The sequence below is a fragment of the Hesperophylax consimilis genome, chromosome 14 (assembly GCF_061612785.1).
Source record: "Hesperophylax consimilis isolate HC1 chromosome 14, BYU_Hcon_1.0, whole genome shotgun sequence".
NCBI lineage: Eukaryota > Metazoa > Arthropoda > Insecta > Trichoptera > Limnephilidae > Hesperophylax > Hesperophylax consimilis.
Genome location: NC_142849.1, coordinates 31,592,145 through 31,617,126, shown reverse-complemented (window position 1 = coordinate 31,617,126; position 24,982 = coordinate 31,592,145).

The following is a 24,982-nucleotide window of genomic DNA, read 5'->3' as shown; positions in this document are numbered from 1 at the left end:
AATTTTGTATTTGTCGTTGCTTGTTGGGTATGTTTTTGACCCAGATATGATTTAGTTTATTTTATTTTTATTTGTAACCCGGGAATGTTTGTCTTTCTTTAAAAAAAAAAAAGAAGTTATTTCTTACGTTTTTTATTTATGAATATAAAGGCTTATTATTATATTATATTACTAAGAGTGTAGAATAGAGTTGTTTAATTAACACTGTTAAGAACGTTGAGGATTTCGTAAGAGCTAGTTCTTACACCGACTTTCAGAAGAATTTTTATTATGCCTCTTTGGGCTTTAAATATTGATTTGATACATCTCGGTATAAAAGACCTAATATTTTTGCCGAACTCTTGTCCATTTTTGCAGCGTTCCACGTTTGAAATACGATCAAATTGTTGTATTGTTCCTTTGATCTGTTCTCCGTGGTCGAGGCTGTTCGTGTATCTGGGACAGGATAATATAATATTGTCTTCTGTATTGTCCTCGTGAGATCTCGACATTACAGTCATTGGCAAAGAGCCACGTAGATCTTGATTAAGTCTTTTTTTACTGAGGACATTGAGCAATCCAAATACTGTGAAACAGCCCAAAGTGAAGTAATAACAGATCTTGAATAGAACATTCACAGAACTTGAATTTTAACTTTGAAATTTGATGAAATTGCTGTTGGAATTTTGTGAAACAACCCATCCCTAATATTAATACATTTACTTAATAGGTAGGTGGTCGACATGTAAAGTTGGTTCTAACGTGGTTGATAAGCACTTGGAAGAGAAGCGTAAAGACTGGACAGCAAAACAATGGCTTAGACAAAAACTTGTCCAGGATAAATTTATTTCCTCTAGGTAAAGGTTATACTCGTGGTTGCAGTGTATTTGTACGGGTGTTGTGTCCCCTTGTTTTATTATTCGTGGCTTAATAAATGTCAACGTGTAGTGGAATTAAAACCTGAGATAACAAATGTGTTAGAGAAAGAGTCCACAAGATCGTACCGACTATACACACAACCCGTATCTGTACGTTAGGGTGGGCCGTTAATGTCTTTTTTTTCGACTTTTGATACCTCAGCATACAAGCCAACATCGAAAAGATGTTTTATTAATAATATCGGTTATTAGTGGATATTTGCGAGTACGACAATTTCCTACATTTGACTGTACTAAAATATTGGTATTTTAGCGAGTTCGTTCTCTCCGTTAGAATCCTTTTTGTTGAAGGTAAATCTTTATAATACGTTATTTGAGTATGTATATGTAATTTAAAATTGTATTGATTTATCCATTTTTATTCTCTTACATACAGTTTACATGATAAGTACCAGTTATACAAAAATGTTGATAATCAGTTTCTTTATGGGTTAGTAGTAGTGTTTTGTTATCACCTCACTAGGAGACCCTGTGCTGAAGTGATCGCATGTTTTGGGTTAAGTGATATTATGCCATCATAAGTAAAAACACCTTACCTTCCTTAAGATTCTTAAGGAAGATACTGTTGTTCTACCAATAGCGGCAGTGTGATGTACAAGTTTGGTTAGCAGCAGTTATGATAGATGCAATATAGTAACAATTTAGAGAAAAAAAATGATACGACATGAAGTATACTGATGCAGTTATTTATCTATGCGTTTCAAAATATTGTGTTATGTACTTTTGAGAAAAATCTTACTTGAGCGATTGATAGCGATTTATACATACACTAAACATTAACCATATTATTTAATTAATACCATTCCTCAAAATATTAATTATAAAACTTACGGAATTGCTTACTGCGGTTCAAAGCCAATGAATCCAACTAGATTTCACCGTCTATCCCATATTTTTAGGTTCTATAAATTGGGTACATTATGACAAGCGATCGAACAAAACGTTTTTGCAAACTTGGCATAATATGCCAAAAATCGCTCGAGTGGCTATATCTTTGTACATAATCACTTATTATATTCCTCACCTATCTCTATGTTCTAAATTTTAATTTCATATTTTTATTTATTTATTTATTTAACGCCTAGAGGGCTTTTAAATTACAATTTACGTACAATTTTAATGAAAATTTTGAAACAAAAAAAGAAATATTAAAAATAACAAGAACATAAATTAAAAAATACAGCGATTTGACTGGCTTAAAAAAATATAACTTTTATTTGGGAATAGTGTTGAAATAAGTATTTTACGTAATCCACAAAATTCGCAATGTTTATATTAAATATATCGACATCACCTAAGTATTGGTTTCCCATAGTGTGAAACCGTTGTATTGGGGAGTTTGCAATGTAATTGCGCTTATGTGTGTTGCAGTGGAATAGTGTATTTTGTCGTGTTGTCGTTTATTTGTTTTTAATGTGTATATTTTAGAGTATTTAATAAGAAATTATATTGTAAGTCTTCTAGTGGGATATTTAATATTTATGCTTTAGCATTATAATAATTATTATTGTAAAATGAATCTGCTTAAAACTGCTTTGGCAGCTTAGTGGGTGTTTACTGCTTATAATGAATAGTTAAAAATATATAATATAAATATTTTGAGACATTCGAGACAACGACTAAAAAAATGACGGCCCACCCTACCGTACCCGTTACAGAGTTTCCTCAATAGAAGCTCTGAAACAAATAAAGTCAGTAAATATCATCATCCGACATTATTAAAACCGTGGAAAAACGTTTTAAAAAATAAATATTAATTGTGTAGGTACCGCATATTAGTCCCAACTGCTCCCAACCGTCTGGGGCCAGTGATTCTATGGCATCCCTAATTGGGGTATGTTGTGATACTGAAGGTAGTGGGTAGAGAGAGGAGATGGGAAAGAGGAAGGTAGTGAAGTTAATGTCCACAAAAACACGGCCGAAGCCATTCAACCGATGTTTAGAATCTAATCGGTAGTTTTTCACCAGGGCGATGCTAAAAGTATCTACCACTCTGAAACGAGCCACAAACATACTTTATATTAATTTCAATTAATAAATTGTGATAAAATGCAAATTAATTCATTAAAATGCCGGGATTTAAACCTGCGACCTCCGGAGTCGTATCCGAAGATCGTTACTATTTTTTTTTAGTTTTAGCGGACAATCGTCGCTTGAATATTCATTTTTTTATTAGAGCCATTTTTAATCCCCTCCCCCCACCCCCAATGAAAATAATAAATGTGAAAATTTTCTTGATTTAATTACATATTTTATTTTAGTGCATATATTGGCATCTTTGATCTCGGGCAAAAATCTATTGGCAAAAAGTCATTTACTTACATCAAATGTACGAGTATATTAGGTATACACCACAATACCCAAGGTTTATTTATTATCCTTAGTTTTTAATTTATTAACTTTAATACACTGCCTTGAAAAAGGCACGGTTACTAGCTACAACAAGTTTGCTTTGCTCTGAATGTATTGTCTGGAAATCAAATAACAAAAGAAGACTGCATCAAACCATATGGGGCATAAAACGGCGCCAAATTAAACAAGTTTCAACATTTTCTGCGACAAAATGTCTTCTTTTATAAATCAAGAACAAACTATTTTTGTTGTTTGTTTTTGGGGTGTTATGCCGTGTTGCGCTAACTCCTTCTTTAGCCGACGTTTCGGACAGCGTTGCAGTGTCCATCATCAGGACAGATCCGGTAGATCCGAAGATGTGTGACATCTTCGGATCTACCGGATCTGCCCTGATGATGGACACTGCAACGCTGTCCGAAACGACGGCTAAAGAAGGAGTTAGCGCAACACGGCATAACACCACAAAAACAAACAACAAAAATGCTTTTGGCCATGAGAATCTAAAAACTTACAAGAACAAACTAGTATATATTCCAATGGTTATTATTGTATAAACCAACGGCCCTGCATTCTAGCGGCCAAATACACATAGAGCAATACCTTTTATATGAATTTATGCACAATAGACAATACCATAAAATAAAGCCAGAATCCTAACGACGTAAGTGAAGAAGCCGTGCACAAAATTATGCGACGCGCGACCCTTGTGTATTGCACAGACCTACTATTGAATTTCCCCTATCAAATATCTAAAATAAAGTGGGAATCTTAACGACATAAGTGATGAAGTCGTATAAAACAATATTCGGCGCTCGGCCTGGCGTAATGGACGGATCTACGGCCGACTTTGGCATAGCAGGCCAAAAAATTCAAAAAATTCCGTGAGTTTTATTTTAATTATATCTGATGAGCGTATTATTAAAATCTTAAATGTTTCTAGAGGGATGCATTGGGATGTTACTAATTCACCGTCTAGAAAAATTAAATTTGGTGCTTACCTCTAATTTTATTGTTGAAAAATATTTTATAAAATTTTAAACCGTTCTACATAAAATATTTTAATCGTGAGGTCCTGTTTTATTAAACTTTACTATAAATAACTTACATCCGTAGGGATCTTTCTAGAAACATTTGAATTTTTAGTAATACGTTCATCAGAAATAATTAATATGTGACCGTCGTGTGAACCCCCGTTATTAGAGTCTTATGTCGCCTAAATGATTCACTCGAAGATTTCAGCTATAAATCGCCAAACATTCTTATTACGCCACCATTACAAAATTAATTTCCTGTGTTTTTTTTCCTATAATTTTTAAGACAAAAAATCTTTGTGCACCTAGTAATTACACAATTTATACAAAACACTTCTCATGTACACCTACATACAAAACCGCCGTACTTTGAGATAGTATTGTTGTAATGTTAATAGTTCTTTAAAAATGTTAGGGATATTTTAAATAGAAAACAACTGAAACAAGTTTACTGTGCTCTTGTTAAATCGTCTCTTGAATATGGTATTGTCAGTTGGGGTAGTGCCAAACATACTTGTCTGGAGCCATTAGCAAAGATTCAAAAAATAATTCTGAAGGTTATTCTAAAAGTCCCATTAAGAACGAATACTGATTTTATTTTTAAGACACTAAACGTTCCAAACCTGAAAAAATTATATTCAAAAAATATCCTGCTTCATCAATTTAAAAATACCCATATGTATGAAGAACGAACAAGCACTAGAGCCTTGAGACATTCACATGTAAAATCTTTTAACATCCCAGTTTGTCAAACCTCTTATGGACAAAAAAGCTTTAAATACAATGCTATTAAGCTATTCAATTCTCTACCTATTGTCATTAGAAATACACAAAGCAAAACTTTATTTAAAAATAAAATCATTGATTACCTCCAATAAAAATATACATTGAACTATTTCATAACATACTAAAAATTGTGCCTACTGTGTATACAATACATGTATAATACATCTTTTGGTCAAATTGAAACTTTATTAATTAATTACTTAAAATTATTATTGCTTCGCCCCCACCTTCTGCATTCATTCTTGAATTGAATAAATTTAAAAAAAAAAAACAAAAAAATTCTGATTTTATTTATCTGGCATTGCATAATATTGTATTAGATAAAACCTAGTTAACAACCTCTATATAAATTGCCATCTCAACACAGGCGTTCCACACCTAGTGAGATGGGCAATACGTCACTATTGTAACTGAATGTAATATTAAAATAAGAAATAAAAATTAAAAATTAAAAATAAAAATGTTCTTATGTCGGTAGCAGAAGTCTCAGATACCTAGTCGGGCCATGTCAAGAGTCAAAATAATAGAAGAGTATTTATGAGACGATATATGAATGTAAAAGAGGCTAGGAGAATGTACCAAGACCAATGTGTTCTGCGGTCCGTCCTCTCTGCCTACCCCTGCGGGGAAATGGCGTGATGTTTAGTTACTTAGTAAACAACGTACCTGCCTAAATAATTTGTATATACTTTGAGATATATTATTTTGTGATATTGTTTATTGTATAATTTTGTGTCATACATATATTAAAAATTAAAATTGTTTATATATATTATTTGTAGAACCTACAGACAAGCTGTCATGTGTGACAGCTTTGTGGGACTGCATAAAACTTGTATCTTTAAAAATTTATAATAAATAAAAAAAAATAAAAAATAAATAAAAAAAGTTAGTTAGTCTTTAATCCAAAATACTTAGTCTGCCGTCTTACCGCGACAGTGTCAATACATTTAGCTCAGCACCTAATTCAACCCATGCAAAACCTTTGGCACTAGCATTACTTAAACTTCTTAAGAATTTATCTTCTTTAAGGCTTTCGCCCCTTTCTACTAATAGTGCTCTCTTAGTTATCTATTCAGAATGGCACTTCTTTAAATTTTTTCTGTAATGTCTTACCTTAATACGATTTAAACGGCAATGCGAAATCACATTAAACTACCTAGATTCTCGAATTGAAGTTACCAACTAGCGATCGCAGTACGGCAACAAAGAAGATAGTACCCACTAGTCTTCTGTAAATTATTATTTTGCTATAAATAAGTACCAACTAACCTTGCGAGTGATCTAGACTAGGAGTTTGTATTGAGGAATCTTTAATCTTTTTAGGGGAGTTTTGTTACGTTACCTTATCTTAATACATGTACATTTTAATTTCCACCAATATCAAAGGAAATGAAACTATATTAATTAATGAATTGTATTACCTTCCTCTCAATATTACCTACTAATAATATACATTGTGTTTATAATACACTATATGCTAATCGAGAAGGGTTAATATTTACACGCAATTATAATATTGGCGAGTGAATTATTCTTACAGACGGGCTCATTCTCATACTCTTCTCTTTGTTATTTAACATAAAATAGATAAACTTCATTTGAATAGTAATTTACCATTTCCTTCTTCTAATATTTACAAGTTTATTTAATATAATATAGTAAATTGTATTTACTGAAAATAATGAATATTATTCAAAAACGTTTTCAGAGTTTGCATGATTTAAGGTCGAAGGCCAAATTAAAGAACGCCGCGAGGGGATTATTTGAGACCGAGCCGGCTTTGCGGCCGGGACTAGAGGTGAACCACTGGCGCCAGCAGCCAACCAAGAGATGAGAATCAAGAGTTTCAGAACCAAGAGTTGCAGAATCAGAGATGAGCTTCGACTTTTCTTCCCTCACAGGATCACAACCTGTTGCTGGCTGCAGCAGCTGGCAGGTAGTTGAGGCTACACTGCTATTGGAGGTCCAACCACTCTTGGAGGCAACACACATTCCTTGGAAGAACCTCCCACCATTTCACATTCACCCGGTGCAGACTCGGAGATGAACTATGGCATCTCGTAGAGTTGTCGATTAAACGCATACATACATTTATTGAACAGGGGGATCGGAACATTTTAAATCATTATTTATTTTGTTAACAAGCTGCTGGTTTTAATTACGATGCCAACAGAATCAATTGAAGCACACAATCTAATTTCAATTGAGTAATTAAATTAGATAATAAAACTTTTAGAAGAATTAAAGCCCAAATCTAAGTAAAAAATGAATATCTCGTCTACTAGCCTCGTCATTAGCAAGCAGAACATTATTAGCACTTTTTAGTTTTTTTTAAATGATAATATTCTCACGAATGTTCTAGTTCAATGGTGAGGGGTATGTCTCCGTGAACAAACTTACATAGTGATTATGTCCACTTGACGCAACCATATATCAGAATATTATGCAAACCAACATGTTATGTTTATTATTTTTCATTACATCATACCAAATGTAGTATGCATGGTATGTATTTTTTTTTTAATGTGACACCTCACAAGAGTGTCCCTGCCTGTGCAGTGTACAGACAGGGGAACTATGTCACCACCCGGTTGGGCGGCGTTGTGAGGCGGAATAAGGTAGGGGCTGTAGGAAGGGATTTGTTAATGCGAGCCTTGAAGAGGCTCGGATTATAGGAGGGAGGAAAAACAGATGCCGGTAGCTCGTTCCACATACGAGCCGACTTACACAAAAACGAGTCGTAAAAACGGCCCGTTCTCATGAAGCCAACGTCAACCGTGAACGGGTCCGTCTAGTTTCGCGCACGTGCACCGGTGCATCAGGAATCAATGCTGCTAGCTCCTTGGAGCAGGCTCCATTGAAATACCTGTAGAACAGACACAGCATGCCTACATTGCGTCTATGCATTAGAGAAGGCAATCGGTCTGTTAACAACGGATTGTCAATCAGACGGATCGCTCTCCTTTGCACAGATTCAAGCAGATTTATTAAGTATTTTGGGGCACCAGCCCAAAGGTGGCTCCCAAATTCAATAGTTGTACAATAGACTTGTACAGGGTCAGCAGCTGGCCACTGTTGAAGAATCTCCTAGCCCTGTACAAGACGCCCAACTTTTTGGAGGCCTGATTATGGTAAATTAAATATGGTGTTATCTCGTATTCAATGTATGTTACATTTATTATAAGCAAACATTATTTTCTGTATTATATAAAAAGAATTGTGATATTATTCAAAATATTTAAAAAAATGGTTCACACACTAATACATTGAGAAAAGTGTTTTTGTTTATGTTGTATTAAAATAAAACGAATACAAAAGTAATCGTTTTATTTTTATTACGGATAAATAGGTAATAAATAATAATAATATAATAATAGTTTTTATTTTAAAATTATGTTGTTATACTATTATTATTTGAGGAGCAACAAACTCGGCTATCAATTACATAGAAACCGCACAGAAAACGATCTTAAAGGTAATACTAAAAAAACATAGACTGACTGATACAGACCAAATATTCAACAGCTGTGACGTACTAGATATACGCCAATTATACGTTAAACACTACTAAACTACATTTTTGACAAAAAAAAAATTTCAGCATACACAAAATAACACTAACAGACCAGTAAGATTAGCGTACAAAGAAAACATAAAAAATCCGACAGTAAATTCAAGCTTTGGACAAAGACACTACCAATACCATGCTATAAAAGCTTTCAACAGTGTAAAATTTGAAATTAAAAATGAGGAAAGTAAAAATAAATTAACACACAAAATTACAAAATGGATTAAAGAACAAAAAAGACAATATTACCAAAATGACATAGCATAAAATAAAAACAAAACCTACAAGTAACAAAAAAAAAACCAATATAAATACACATCACTCGCAAACACACAAGATTATTTTCAATATATTATTTTTTTAATTTTAAACATATTATTATATATTTTTAATTTTAAATGTATTATTTTCTCTTTAAATGTATTATGTGGATTATATTTTCATATTATAAAATGAAGGCCTCAGCACGTTCAAGCCACCCAGTGAGGCCTACATTACTGGAAAACTTAAAATGTAAAAAATATTGTACCAAATAAAAAAAGGTATTATTTCCTAGAAAATATCAGACTTGCTTATCAGTGTTTTCATTCTTGAGCTTTTAATATAAAATGTATTGAAATTGAGCGACTGAAAACTGTGTTGCTTTCTGTATTATTTGATCAAAATTGAAATTGCTCTTATGCAAAGCAGCCAACACCGCGAGTAAATCAGCCATTATATGGGACTTTAAAACAACTATCTAAATATATAAGATGATTGTCCTTCGAAGAGCGCGAGGGAATCGATCTTAGGTTAGAATAAAATAGAATCGATTTTGACAGCTATCGAAGACAAGACGGTATCGACTGGTTCGAACTACTCGATGTTTGAGTAGAATGATTTTTGATGTTTGGCGTCTGGAAGTATGTACGAGTACCTTCGACTAGGCTCAAGAATATGAACGTCGACCAATTTATGTACTTTCGACAGTGATTGTGAGTGGCCTGGATTGGAGAATCGATACCCAGACTAGACTACCTGCGCCAATGTTATATTATTGATGAGTGTAGGATTTGAATGATTACTCTGTACGTTAAGACAAGCTGGGATGATAGCAGTGATGAGTCGTTCATGACCAAGCCGCACAATTGAGTCTCTTTTTATGATCCGTATTCATTCGACTCCCCGTAAACCGTACCACGGCTCAATAATACGGTTACTCATTTTTATCAAAAGATATTTTATTAAAATATCGCCAGTAAAATTATCGCACAAATTAGAGTATTAATTGTTATTACATACTTATAGATGTGTACGGCGTCTAACAGTCCAACATCTGAACTTGGACGTATGTACCTACACCTACTAACCACCTAGAATCTTATTTTTTTCGTGGTAAGAGGTGGTGTACCGGTACCAAGAGTAGTACGATCATTCATACGCTGTGAGCCATACCGGAAAATTGCACTACACTCGGAGTGCAACCTTACAGAGGCGGTGTATAACTGTACTGGCGAACCTTTCGTCTCTTGGTGACAGGGTTACAAGGACGGGAAGGTAGGAAATAATTGTTGAAAATATCTATAGGTATATATGCCCAAACAAGTCATCTTAGCAATTTGCTAATCCCACAACTAGATGACAGCAGCGATTTTCGATTAACAATACATTGGACATCGGGTGAAGATTCACAGAATATAAAACATAACATCTAAAATGAAACTTTCCATTACTACGTTAAGACGACACCTCATCCAAAAATAAACTCGCAATCTTAACGACGTAAGTGAAGAAGGCGTCTACAAAAATATTCGACGCGCGTCCCCGCGTATTGTACGGAACTACAGTCTAATTTGCCCTAACAGGCCTAGAAAGTTGGTCTTTCAGCGTGGATTATTTTAATTAATTGTGATTAACGTATTACTAAAATCTCAGATATTTCCAAACTAATACCCCGGAAAGTTACTGATTCATAGTCTAGGTAAATGAAATCTAAAAAAAGGTATAATAGTTACGAAATCGTCGGAATTAATTAAAATGTGAGCTGTGTCATCATAAAATAAGCTTTGTATTCTCATTTACATTCACTCTATCAGAGTTTTTGCTTACTCCCAAAGACTGAACAACGAAGTATAAAAAATAAAACATCACACCATCGTTATTCTGAAAACTACTCAACATTAATTCCTATTATTAAAAAATTCAACGCGCTTATTTTTTGACGGAAAAGTTTTATAATATAATGCGAGAAATTCGTATTAAAATACATTATTCAAATTTTAAGCCGATTCTATTTAGTTAGGTATTCCGTTCCACGTGCAGCATCAAAAATATTTGTTTTTTCTAAGAAATCTTTGTCGGTTTTGAGATGTTCCAAGATTTATACAAAACAGAAGTATTTATTTTCGTACCTATTCTGCTTATCTATTTGTTTAAGGTACCTCCCTTCTGGAGGTACGAGGGGCGTTAAAAAAACATCATCTACTTATATGCAAGTATAACTGGTATAATTTAGATGTTGTTTTACGAAATTCAAAGTAAAAGGTATTGTAATGCCAACCTTTCTTAACTTCCTGCCAAAATTTAAGCGCAATATAAATGCAAGGCTTGGGGCGAAAGTTGAACGCCGTTTTCTCAGACTCGATGGAGCCTAACGGACTGAAATTTTGGATACATACTAAAATAGCATTTGTCGAAAAATCATCATTCTTACCGACATAAATTGAAGGCTTGGAGTCGAACTTTGAACGTCGTTTTCTCTGGCTCTCTAGAGTCGGATGGACTGAATTTAGGATACATACTAAGAATTATGATTTGATTGAAAAAATCTCAGTAAATTAGCATTTGTCGAAAAATCATCATTCTGACCGGCGTAAATGCAAGGCTTGGAGTCGAACTTTGAACGCCTTTTTTTGACTATATGGCGCCGAACAGTCGGAAATTTTGGATACGTACTAAGAATTATAGTCTATATCAGAATTATATTCCATCAATTATATACATGAAAAAATCTCATTTTAAAGTAGCATTCGTGGAGACACCATCATTCTTATTGGCATAAATGCAAGGCTTAGGCACAAACATTGCATGTATAATGCACACTTATAATGCATGAGATATTAAAACACTTTTTTGAGAATTTTGCAAATCGTATTTCAAACCGTTTGAAAAAAAAAATACTACAATTATTACCATTGTCTTTCCATCTGTCGGCCTCCATGGTCGAGGGGTAAGGCTCTCGGCTAGCAATCTGGGGGTCACAGGTTCCAATCCCGGCACGCGCAAGTAAATTTTATTTGATTAATTTGTGTTATTTCGCAAATTACTCATTAAAAATAATATATGAATACATCTAATAATAATAATAATAATAATAATAATATATTTTATTCCAGGATGTGGGGAGGTTTGTGCAATCCCACACGTCCCATATAGATATACATTTTTTTTTGTACAATAGATATAATAAATTATCAAATAAGGAAAACTATGCAGGGTGTGGTCTTGAGTGCGCTTGGGCCCAGCGCTCACTCAGGAGTGGCGCTTGGTGCTGGTAGGCTGCGGTCACCAACGTGTTGGCGGAGGCCATTAGCCGCATCCTGGCTCCAGTGACCCGGTGTCTCATCAGGCCGGCAAATCCATTCAGTCCTAGTTCCGTGAACATTGTCGATGCGCTGCTGTATCTTCGGTATCCAAATATTATTCTACAGGCGTCATTATATTGAATTCGGAGTCGTTCCATCGAGCAAGTTCGGTAGTGACACCATGTCTCACACGTATACAGGCCAGTACAGAAAGCGTTGAACAGTATTTTTTTAACGGTATTGCTGCATTTGCAAAATCTGCGGGCAATCATGTTAGAAACTATGCTAAGGCTTCTCCTTTGTCGTTCGATATCGCCATCGTCCGATAGGTTTTCATTAATAATGTGCCCCAAGTATTTCACGTTCGAACATGTATTTATTTTTGCCTCGTTAAGGTATACGGGGAGCATATTACTTGTATCTTGACTTTTTCCGTGGTGGAACGCAATCAATTCCGTCTTCTTCGGATTGTACATCATATTATGCTGTTTTCCATATTCTTCACAAATGTTTAGGAGTAATCTTAATCCCTTGATCGACGGAGCTAGGAGGATCATGTCGTCCGCGTAGCTTATATGATTCATACATATACTGTTAACACGACAGCCCGTTCTGATGTCCAGGCGACTTGACAACTCGTCCATGTATACATTAAATAGAATGGGGGACATACACCCTCCTTGCCTTACTCCTGACCGCAAATATATCGGCTGGGAGTATGTACTTGCCCACCGTACAACATTTTCTTGCTGGGAGTGCCATCGGGATAGTATGTTTATAAATGAGGTAGGTATATTCCTAGCTTTCAATTTATCCCATAATGTTTTATGACAGACCCTGTCGAAGGCTTTACTTAGATCTAAGAAGCACCCGTATACGGTAGTTTTTCGTTTCTTGTAGAATTCTATTATTTGCTTTGCAGTATATATTGCCATATTAGTGGATAGTCTACATTTAAATCCCATCTGGTTATCTTTAGACATTAGTTTATCATTTATTTCATTTAATATTACCCTTTCAAATAATCTTGCAGTTATAGTTGCTAAAGATATTGGCCGGTAATTGCTGGAGTTAGTCATGTCAGGCTGTCCCGATTTCAGGATTGGAGTTATAATCGTTTTCGTCATTGCACCCGGTATATGGTTGTGTTTAAGTATTGCGTTGAACAGTATGTGTAGTAGTTTGGGTATGTATCTACCTCCGTATTTTATGTGTTCAATACTTAAGTTATCATGTCCCGGAGACTTACCAGCCTTAGTGCCTGTTATGGCCTTCATTATACTGCTTTCAGAGAGGTAAACGTTTTGTCCATCAAATTCCATAATATCAGGGACAGACGGTATTTCATTTCCAGAAATATCTGCAAAGGTTCTTCTAAAAGTATTAGCAATTTCCTCCGTGTTTGTAGATCCATCAATTTGGCTGGCGATTCGATTTTTTGGTTTGATCAGGTTATTGCTTTTCTTCCAGAACTGGGCAAACTGCTTCGTGTCAAGTGATTTTACGATATCATCCATTTTTGTTTGTTCAGAGGAGCTTTGGCAGTGTTTAAGAGCTATTTTGAACTCCTTTCTTTTTCGTTTTCTTTCATCCGCAATGGGACCATGTAATGGTCTCCCATTTTTAATCCACTCCATCAACGCCGATCTGGAATTTTTGTAGTGTTCCTTAACTTGTTGATTCCACCCAGCAATGTCACGATGTGTTTTTGGTTTGTTTTGATCGTTCTCCCGATGAAATACGGTATTGGCAGCCTTACTTAGAGCTTCAACGATGTCTGTGTATATATTTTCCATGCTTTGTATATGGTCACATCTGTCACATATAGAATCCGAATTACAAATGGATTTGGAGTGTCTTTGATAGATTACACTAAGTAATGCTTCTGCTACAGACGTATATTCACTGATTTTCTTATTATTATTCCTTCTCCATATTATGTTATTAGGCTGTTGTGGAATATTAAAAATAGTTGCAGGTAATTTTTCAGCAGCGATTACGCAAGATGTCGGCCTGTGATCGGACCAGTCGGTATCATAATGTATTTTTAGACTATCTATTTTGTTCTTAAGATTATTGGTGCATATACAGTGATCGAGCCAGGAAGTGGTATTGTGTGCATCGCTTATATATGTATATGTGTCATTCGGTAGTCTTTCAATATCGATACAATTGTAGTTATTTTCGGTGTAGAAATGAGAGAGTTCTTTCCCGAATATGGAGGATGGGTGAGCGTTGAAATCTCCCATAACAATGGTTTCAGAGTGTTCGTTGTCTTGAATGATCGTATGTATTTTGGAAAGGTAGTTGGTGAAGTCGGTAAGGTTGTCCGCGTGACATACCGGCATGTAGACAGTCAGTATGCTTATCGTCCCTCCGTTGGTGGTTATCTGAATACCAGCGATGCGGTCATCTCCACACGGTATTATTGAAGCTTGCAGCTCGTTCCTCCAAAGTACTGCGACTCCTCCGTAGGGTCGGCCTCGTAGCGGTCCGTTTGATAAATCTACAGCAGAGGTACCCCATCCCTGGAAGTTCGGATGAATTTTGGATAGATTCGATGTTTCGTTTTGTAATAGCCACGTTTCTTGCAAAAGTATTACATCGTAGATATCGCACATATCTATAACGAAGTTGACGTTTCGTTTAAAACTTTTGCAGTTTATTGAGATTATCTTAATTTTGTTCTTTTCCATTGTATTTTTTTTCAATAAATTTTCGGAAAACAGTACCAGTCGGCCAAAATTCTTTGTTCATGTAGGTTTTGAAATCCGTATTCGGTATAGTCAACTTGAAAGATCCAAACTGCGTGGGATTTCGTTGTATTATTTTTTCTATTTGGATATTACTTCCTTTTATTTTACAATTGATAAAGTTTCGAATATTGTCCTCAGTTACACTATTGTCGAACCTCGACACATATAGCGTTGTTTTTAACTCGGCTATTTTTAGGGAGTTCTCCATCGCTATTCCAGTTGCAATAATATTTCTCGACCTCCTTAGTTTTCTTGTAACGGTTTTATAACCATCCGTATTAAAATTAGTTGTCTCTGGTATAAATGTATTTTTGTGAGATAGTGTGCGTGCAACTTTGGCTGATTCATCCATACCCGGTTGATGTACCTGTGATGTCTGAATTATGACTTGTTGCTGTTGTGTGAGAGAGCTAGACGCCGCTACTTTATTCCATGATTGAGGAGAGTGCATGACAGGTGGGGCAGCTAATGTGAGGGGCGCGGGCGGGGTTATCACATTACTGCAGTGCGCATTGTTGTCCAAATGTATTTCATTAGTTGGCGACCGTGAGTTTGAGCGGTTCTTATCTATGGCTACCGGTATGGTGACCTTCAATGTATTCAAGGACGGCGATGTGTTTTCGTTTTGATTTGGAATACGGTTATGTTTATTTATTTTCAGTTCATTCCTTAGGAGAGCCATTTCAGAGCGTAATACTTCCAGATCGCTTCGTTTGGACATTTGTGACTGAATTGTGGTTAATTCACCCTTTAATGCCGTGATATCTTTTAGGAGACAAGTGACATCTACGTGATCGAAATTGACAGGCGGTAGTTTGTGTAGATTCTGAGCCACAAATGTCGGTAGAGCTTCATTCTCTGTTTCCTTCAGTATTTTAATGATATCATATAAATTCTTAGACTTCCTACCTTCGCCTTTCCTCATAATCCTGCGTTCAACTGTTTCACTGCACAGAATGTCTTTCGCAGCCTCCACTTCGTCTTCTGAGAAATGATTGGAGCATATTTGAACCGCGGTTAGTTCGTCTAAGACATCGATTTTGTTTTGAAGAAACGTTAGAAGTTCATTAATAATTAATTTATCACTTTTTTTCGTAATATTCATATTGTTTTCGTAAGCGGCGGCAGCGTATGCAATTCGATCCTGCGCACGAGCAGTTCCGATCCTGCGCACGAGCAGACTAATACAATACATATCTTTGCGGGACGTTCCAGAGTGGAAGATACTCTCAGAATCGCCCTTGTGTAAGACCATGCAACATTCAGAATTGATACCAGTTTGGTCACCAGATCTGAATAGCCAGGTGCTCCTCCCATCTTCCTCTACCCCATCTCCCCCCCTCCCCACTACCTTCAGCCTCACAACATACCTTAATTGGGGAGGCCATAGTCTCACTGACTTTAGACGGTTGAATTTTTTGTTTAGTTTTAATTCAGTTCTACCTACTGACTTTTTGAGCTCACTTCGTATTGATAAAATTTAATATTTTTATAGAGCACAGTAGCGATATTCCACGAAATACACGACTATATCCACAGGAACGAGCAGAAATGAGGTTGACTGTAAAATGTATGTTTCGAGGGTCGGACAGTTGAAATAGAACACTCCATTTGATTTTATGGCTTGGATATTCAGCCAGTTTTCTAACGAGGTTTGGCAAAAACGTGCCTTTATTGCTTTATTTAACTTTCCTTTCCTTCTACCAAAAAGCTGGCTATTTTTATTTTATTTTGTTATTTGGGAAAACGTGCCGTTTCATACACATTGTCTCGGATTGAATATTTACTTTGTTGCATTAACCATTGAAATTTCCCCCAATAATATTGTTTAAAGCATACGATCTTCGTCTAGTTTCTTAGAAACATTAATTAAAACCATCTTTAAATTTAACGTTACACAAATCTACACAGATTGTAATTAAAATTACAGAATATAATACATTGATGGATATAATACAATGGAGAGCTGATACCTAACGTGATGTATGGAAGTGAGGCATGAGCAGACTGAAAACTGTAGAAAAGAGATCTCCGAGGCATTACTCATTTACAATTATATAGTATATTTACGGTACGTTCCAGAGTGGAAAATACTCTCAGTATCGACCTAGTGTAAGACCATCATTCAGAATTGAAACGGAGCTTGAAATGCCTTTGGCCGTCTTCGTTGACCAGTACTGAATAGCCAGGTACTACACCACCTTCCACCTCTCTATCTCTTTCTCCTTTACCGAATATCTGTATTATTTTTGTCCCTTTTTTATGTAGGTACATTATGGAGATTAACTTAATTGTGATTATTCACAGAATTTATAGGATTGAGGCAAGGATTGTAATGTTCGTCAAAAATACTGATTTAGTAATCGCTAAAATGATTGCATATTGATTGTTTGTCAGTGAATGAAATACCTCCAAGATTATTTTTTTGGTAGATCGGAAGAGAATTCTTTCGATTTTACGAATAACTAGAACCGATTGCTGTAATTTTTATTGAGTATCTTCCGACGTCCTAGCTTCATTTGTAGAGGCTTATGAAACCCATGATATGCTTTGGAACATGACGCACAAGGATTATAAAATTCGTAATGCTATACTAGAAATACATCATGGTGATGCTATAATGCTACAGCTAATTTTTCTCTTGGCGTGATCAAAGCTTTCATGGCTGTATTTTGTTTCAAAATATATGGAGTAACCATATCTAACAATTTGTTGAAATTCTCATTGCTCCATTAAATCCAAATCCATTAAATTCAAATCTATTAAATTTAAATCCATTAAATTCAAAGTGAGATCTTTCCTTTTTTGAGAAGCCAGTCTTTCACCCATTGTTTACGCTTCACTCATTTTTTTGTACCGAGCGTCAAAATGACAGCAACACATGCTTTTCTTTTCGGTTTCATAACATTTAAAGATTTGCGGGATTCTCGCAACAATACTGACGTCAGTATACACTGATACGTGTAATGGCATACACATTGTAATGGGCGGATTAAGTTTCTATTGACGATTTCTAAGTTCTTAGAAGGATTGACAGTCATCTAGTTTTTTAATGGTTTTCTATTTCTTGTGAAAATTTCTCTTTTATCAGTTTAATTTGTAGTGTCAGAAGGAAACCGTTTTGATTTAATATAATTTTTTTAAATGGGAGTTTATTTGGGTAGGTATAAGTTCATGCCATTTATGATGTTTTAAAAGCTTGATACTGCTCTTTCAGTATCCTTACTTTAAAATTTTAGTTCCCAATTTATTTTCGACTATTGGTTTATGATTTGTCAATTTATAATCATTATAAATTCGGAAACATCTCACTGACATTTAGTCAATTTTTAACAATGCAGTAAGTGGGAAACTTTACTTGTTAATAACCATCAATAGTTTCCGACAATTGAATCGAAGATCAATAATGGCATAATATTTTTCATTATAAGTGTATGTACATATAAATAGATCGTTTGTAAGTGGCCTCACAATAGTTTGATAATGCCATCAGAAGGCGAATGAGCTCTCGCACATAAAAACAATTGCACAACTCGACTTGTTTTTTATGAATATACCATTTTTTATGAATTGAAAAAATATATTTTCATAGTTTTAATATAACTCTGATTATTTGCGAAACCGGTTTGATCATCAATTTATCATCGAAAAATTATTCAATGTGATTGCTATTTCATTTCATATATGTATTTGAATATTCCTACAAATATTGTTAAATCACAATGTTTCGTTACGACGTTTGTCATTCTTGTAGTTACGTCACACCAGTAGCTTTGTTATGTACATGTTACGTCACACCAGTGGCTTCGTTATGTACATGTTGAATCCACTTCCATCTTCTCAACGTGTGATAAAATATCCAACGCTGTAGATGACGCCGTAAAACAATGTATTTATTTATTTATTAACGGACATCGTCCAAATTACAAAATAATAACACGAATAAAGTAAAATGAAAAATACAGGAGTAGAAAAAGGTACATGAAAGCAAAAACATATGGTAGATATAATATAAGAAAATAAAGTGACAAGTCAAATCAAGTCAAGAATACGCCGTGGGCCAGGACCACAGGACACTTATAATATTCCGTCACTTGTTTAGCGACTGGCAGAAATCATTCAGACTTATCCCAAAAAAGTTAAGGTTTTGACTTGAGTTGACCAGTCTACACATTCTGGACAATGATGAATAATATCCATAATTTGTCGAATGATGGTTGAGGAAGAGCAGTTCATTATTTCTGAGTCTTTGCGAGGGGATATTGAAGGGAATGAGTTGCAGTAGAGTAGGTGAATCAATAATACCATTTATAATTTTGAAGAAGCAAATGAGGCCATTTCTTTCCCGACAGACTTCAAAGGAGAGAGGTTTAGAGTTAGTTCAATTTCATAATATTAGTATTTGCCTTTTTCTAAAGCCTCCTAGCAATCCCTCTTAAGAACTGATGTTGAACAGATTCAATGCGTCGAATGTGGACAGCATAAAAAGGAGACCAAATAACACAAGCATATTCAAGATGGGGGCGAACCAAGGAGCAGTAAAGAGTTGTAAGGGTATTTACGTTTTTGAAGTCCGAAGTGATTCTAGTGATGAAACCAAGTAGTTTGAGGGATTTATTAACGATTGCAGTTATGTGATTCCGAAAAGAAAGCTTGCTATCAAGAGAGACACCAAGGTCTTTAATAGATGTCATCATAGCGAGTTATTTTCGCCGTTTGTGCAACAGTGTTTTTAAATGAGTCATCTATCGACTTGAAAAGAGATACCGTCGTAAATGCCGAGAACCGCAGTCCAATACGGCGTATTGGAATATTCCAAGTTCAGAACCCAATGATATTAAACCGCGGAGAAATACTGCCGTTAAACATATTGTTATGAAAATATTTAGAAACATAACAATTATAATTAGGTACTAATTATTATTTTGATTTTTGTCTATGGTTATTTTGACAGCCATAAAATCGGCGCAAAATAACGGGAAAGGATTATTCTTGCAAGGTTCCACACTTTCCAACGGAGCCCAGTTGGGCGAGGACTCAGTTGAAACGTCAGGTGCCAAGTTTATATGGAGCAATTTAAAAAACCGTTCGGAGCAAGTACGCGACGAATCTTAAAAGTAAAATCAGGCATCCGATCCTGAGATACGCGGAGTAATGGTTAAATGTAAAAAAAACCCGCGCCGAAATACGCGCAATGTCGGTCGACAATTTTAAAACCCGCGTGAATTAAACGAGTGCCAAAGTGCACCGGGCCGCGTGTTCCGTTTGGGATGTAATCCACGTTTAAAGAGACAATCCTCTCTCGCTTCGTACATGCAAACCTTGAGTACGCTGAGGAATACTAGATCGTTCGGATGAGTATTGTATTTGGGTGCTTGAACGCCGCCTACCGCCATCCACACGCGCGCCTTGAAAGGATCCGTAATAATCGGGTGGATGGACACCGGAGACTGGTTTCCTGGCTGGAGACCGGACGAGAGGCGGAGCTGGTGGGCCGGTCGCCCGCGCCGAAGCAGACGTTCCCCTGGGAGGAAGGCATCTCCACTCATCCGCGTTTAGATAGTTAGATAGGATAGAATCGGTCTGATAGGGGGTAAGTCCTTTAAAATCCCTTGCTTAATGTTTACCCTGTTATCATGAAATAGAGTTCAACTTATATGTACAGAAACTTGTCTTTTACTCTGATTTACTTGTGAATAAGCCCATATGCCCACCACCCTGAGAAGGGTTCTTATGTCTCACCGCAGAGCTCGGCATATCTTGCCCCCGGCATTTTTTGCAACAAGGGAGCGCCATGTGCGTGCATTGATTCGTATTTAAAGTGACTTGTGCTTCATTTTTTATCAAACATCATCACCAAGTGCGGGCCCCACTTGACTTAAAAAGACGAGCATACAGAATTATCATCAAACCTGTTAAGTGCGATATCTTGTGTGTTGGTTGGGGCATAGCGATCCTGCCGGAATTACAAGTATCCCTAGACACGGAGAGGATCTAACTCCTTTTTATGACCTAGTACGCGACGCGACCTAGAGTGTCCTAGAGTGTCATCGTATACACAAAGAGATTGTTCTCTACGAAAAGGTTTTTAATACTTCAATATTATAATTATTTAAATAATTCTTCATTAAGTTGTTTTGCTGAGCAGTATCTGATTATAAACACTTGGAATAAGCGAAATACTGAGCCGAGTACCAAACTTGATAATATTATTTCAGGTGCTTTGTTTTGTGTCGTACGTGAAGACTATTTGAATATATTTTCACTTTCAGTCAGAAGTCACTTTCGCGAATCACGTTGGTATTTTTTCTCAGAAGTAAGACTAGGAATGTTCTCGAAGAGAAAAGAAAATTCTACGCAAACCTCAGACTGGCTATGAATGTGTTCACTTACCAGACGTGTAACTTAATCTTAAAATTCACCCGTTGGATGGGTTAATGAGTTCAAATCTTAGTTACAAGGTGGATGGGATGTGAACATTGTTAGTAAACCACGAACACAAAAGTGTCATCAACCAAAATTAATGGAAAACTCAAATAATGCTGCGTATATGTTTGCGAGGCTAAACGCGAGCCGAACATCGAATTATGAGAATGACATCAGAAAGATGTTGCCCCCCAACAGCGATACACTGATAAAGGCGATCTCTGAAGTTTTCAGCCGCATTTTCCTTCCGAGTTTTTTCAATGTATGAGACCGATGTTTAAAAACATTTTCCTTCAGGTATGTAGGGTTATGTAGGGAAGAAGTCGAAATTGCGGCCGGAAGGCCTGCTGGGTGACGACGAAAGAACGACAATTTTCAAGAAACGTGCGGACGCTGGAGCCCCCGGTGGTGTCCCGAACAAACTATGGTAACGACTAAAAACGGCACGACCCTACCGATATAATGAAACCCCTCCCTAGGTTCTTACCCCCACCACACGGAATGTACCTGTTCTTCAAAACTACACTGTCAGTTTCGCTGCACCCTGTAAGTTAATAATATTCTTAATTTTTTTACATATTTCAAAATCCTCTAATACCATTTTTCTAATCTATACAGCTGCGTCGCAGGCTTCGAATCCAGGGAGCAGCTTAACATTTTTATAAAGTTTACAGAGAAGGATCAGGGAAAAAGTAAGAATAAACTAAACAAATTTACATTCAAGCTGACGTGTACCCGACGTTGCTCAGGGTTATTAACAGGACCGCCTTTATCCGTAAAGGGACCCACGGGTACACTGAGTTTGGGGGTCGCCTTTGAAATCCGTAAACCTTCTGGAAAATAACAAACCAATTTATTTCTATAATTTTATAGAAGCGGTTCGTGAAAGACGCAAAGCTTATCGTGAAGTTTCGATGGTAAAGGGAGTTGAAAATTATTTACAACTCCAAACCACAACTTCAAAGCGCGGCAGGCGAATTTTTTCCATCATATCCCCAATTGGGTTAGATATGTGGTCTGGGTGAAGATAGTGATTAGATAAATTATTACATTTGTAAACTCTTAAAAATTTTCTAGGTCGTAGGGGAAACCAATAAATGCTTTCGATTTTTATCTTTTCGGAGAGTCAGGTATTCGAACAATATTTAGACGAAAATCTCAACAAAAATATTTGAATATGGTTTAAAACGAAAACCTTACAAACATATCATTAAACCTGCTAGTAGCCGAGTGGACAAATGCTTCGGATTCTCACCCAGGCGTCGCGAGTTCAAACCACTGCTAGCTAATTCCTCCATAATTGCAAAAGAAACATATAAAACTTATATATTATTTTTTTGTTCACCAATTTGTCTACGGGAAGCAGCTATTGTTATGATAAATCGCAGAGCTACGTAAGTTTTTTTTAATTTTTGTTGTGTTCGTAAAAGTTACGATTTCCAAAAATATACGAACTTGAAAACTGTATCATACGTTCAATATTTAAATTGATATTTACGTAAAAACTTTTTTTTTTTGGTTTTATGGATTCTTTCGTAATCCTCTAATTAGCTAGGGCTTATAACAATACCCTTCATGTTTCTAACTAACTAGTACTGCGGCTGATTAGCCTTATTACTATCACCATCTGATGGTTGTATTTAATTGACTGAATTTATGTTACATTAATAAGTTTTATGAGGAAAAATTCTTAACTGGATAAAAAACCTCATACAAATGACAAGAAAAAGAAAAACAATAAGTTCTGAACTTTTTACGCTGTTTTACTTTGTGATTTACTGAATTTAAGTATTTCATTTTTTCATAATTTGGCTGCGTCCTTTTCGCTTCGGTGGTCCTGCAAAAAAGTTTGGAAGAGAAATCCTGTGGGAGAAAAAACACTTATATTAAAAAATTGTTATATTAAAAAAGGATACTATTTCTTCGCCATCGCTGTCATTTTTCTCATGGAGCTTCACGGTGAGGTCTCCTTGAGAAGCTCCATTAGGATGATCAGTTTCTCTGCTTTGGATGTGCAGGAGGCCAGTTGTTCGCGTACCCTGATGAGGCCGTGCAGTAGGATCATTATGTCCTCGTCATCAGAGGATCCGGTGTTCTTTACGTAAAAACTGTAAAAACACTCTGACCCCGAAACCGCTAGATACCGGGTCGCCGACACACTCAACAATTTTAAATCAAAATAACTCTATCAAATGATATGCCGTATGTAATTAATCAAGAGAAGTTCATAATGATTTAGTAACAGATCCTAAAACACATCTGAAAATAAACATCTACTTCCTCACTCGGAACCACCAGTCAACGAAATGACCACCGCCAAGGAACTTCTTCGGTATTTACCTTGGTTCCCCTCCACTACTCACCAGAGAGAATTCCAAAATAGCCGACACCCCCAACCAATCACAGCACAGCATAGCCCATTGATATTTTAATCAAACAGCAATTACAAATTCAAAATGACAAATTGTGATAACGTCGGACTCAACTTGCGGGAAATTGGTCGTAAATATGACCAGGAAATAAATATCAACATCAAGAAATGATTATACGCTAACATATCAACATGAAAATTTACACTTAAATATATTTATTGCTATTTGGAAAATGTTCAAACCAAAAATGTCTAACTTCAAATCCAATATGCAAACCATCACCTTAACCATCTTACCCTAACTTACCTAAACCATCACCTTAAGTCTCGTTTATTTTATTATAAAATAAATAAACGAGACTTAAGGTGATGGTTTAGGTAAGTTGAACTGACTTGGTTAAAGTTATCACCCTACAAGTCAGTTCAACAACTACCTCTGAAAGAGAATCCTCTCTACTGAAGAACCATAACCAAGTCTCCAAGTAATCTATTCAAGTGTTTTATTAAGTAAATAAATTCAGTTTTTGACCACTATTAAATTCATTTCGTCAATACAGATTTAGCAACTAATTCCTTTCTGTACTTGACTTAGCCTCACTCCAAACTTTCGCTACACTCCCCGAGACTGATACGTGACAAGTGTGCCCATCATCCTATTCATCTACAATATATGTGCGGACGATTAATTGTCTCGTACAAAGACAGTGATTGTAATTTTCAATTACATGAAAGTAAAAAGAAATCGGAATCTAAAGATTTTATACTCGAGGGGCAATGAAAATTATAATTTTTTTCTTATTTTTACAACATACCATTTACCCATGAGAAAAATACTTATTACGGGAATGTATACTTATAACACAAATATCCTTGTTTGTACGACTAAAATAAATTCAATAATATTATGGTGATTTGCTTAATTTATTATTATTTCTAGTCTCCGCTCAATCATATAATTGGAATATAATTATATAAAGGCTTTGCTTTCTTGTCTTATGTTCACAGTGTGGCGGACAGAATTGCTAAAATACTGAGAAAGCAAAGCATCAAGACTGTCATCGGTACTACGACAAAAATACAAGACTTACTGAGGCCAGCAAAAGCCAAGTTTACTCTTGAAACAGATGGAGTTTATAATCTCAGTTGTTCCGGATGTGACAAGATTTACGTAGGCTACACAGTAAGGATGATCTCCAAAAGAATATCAGG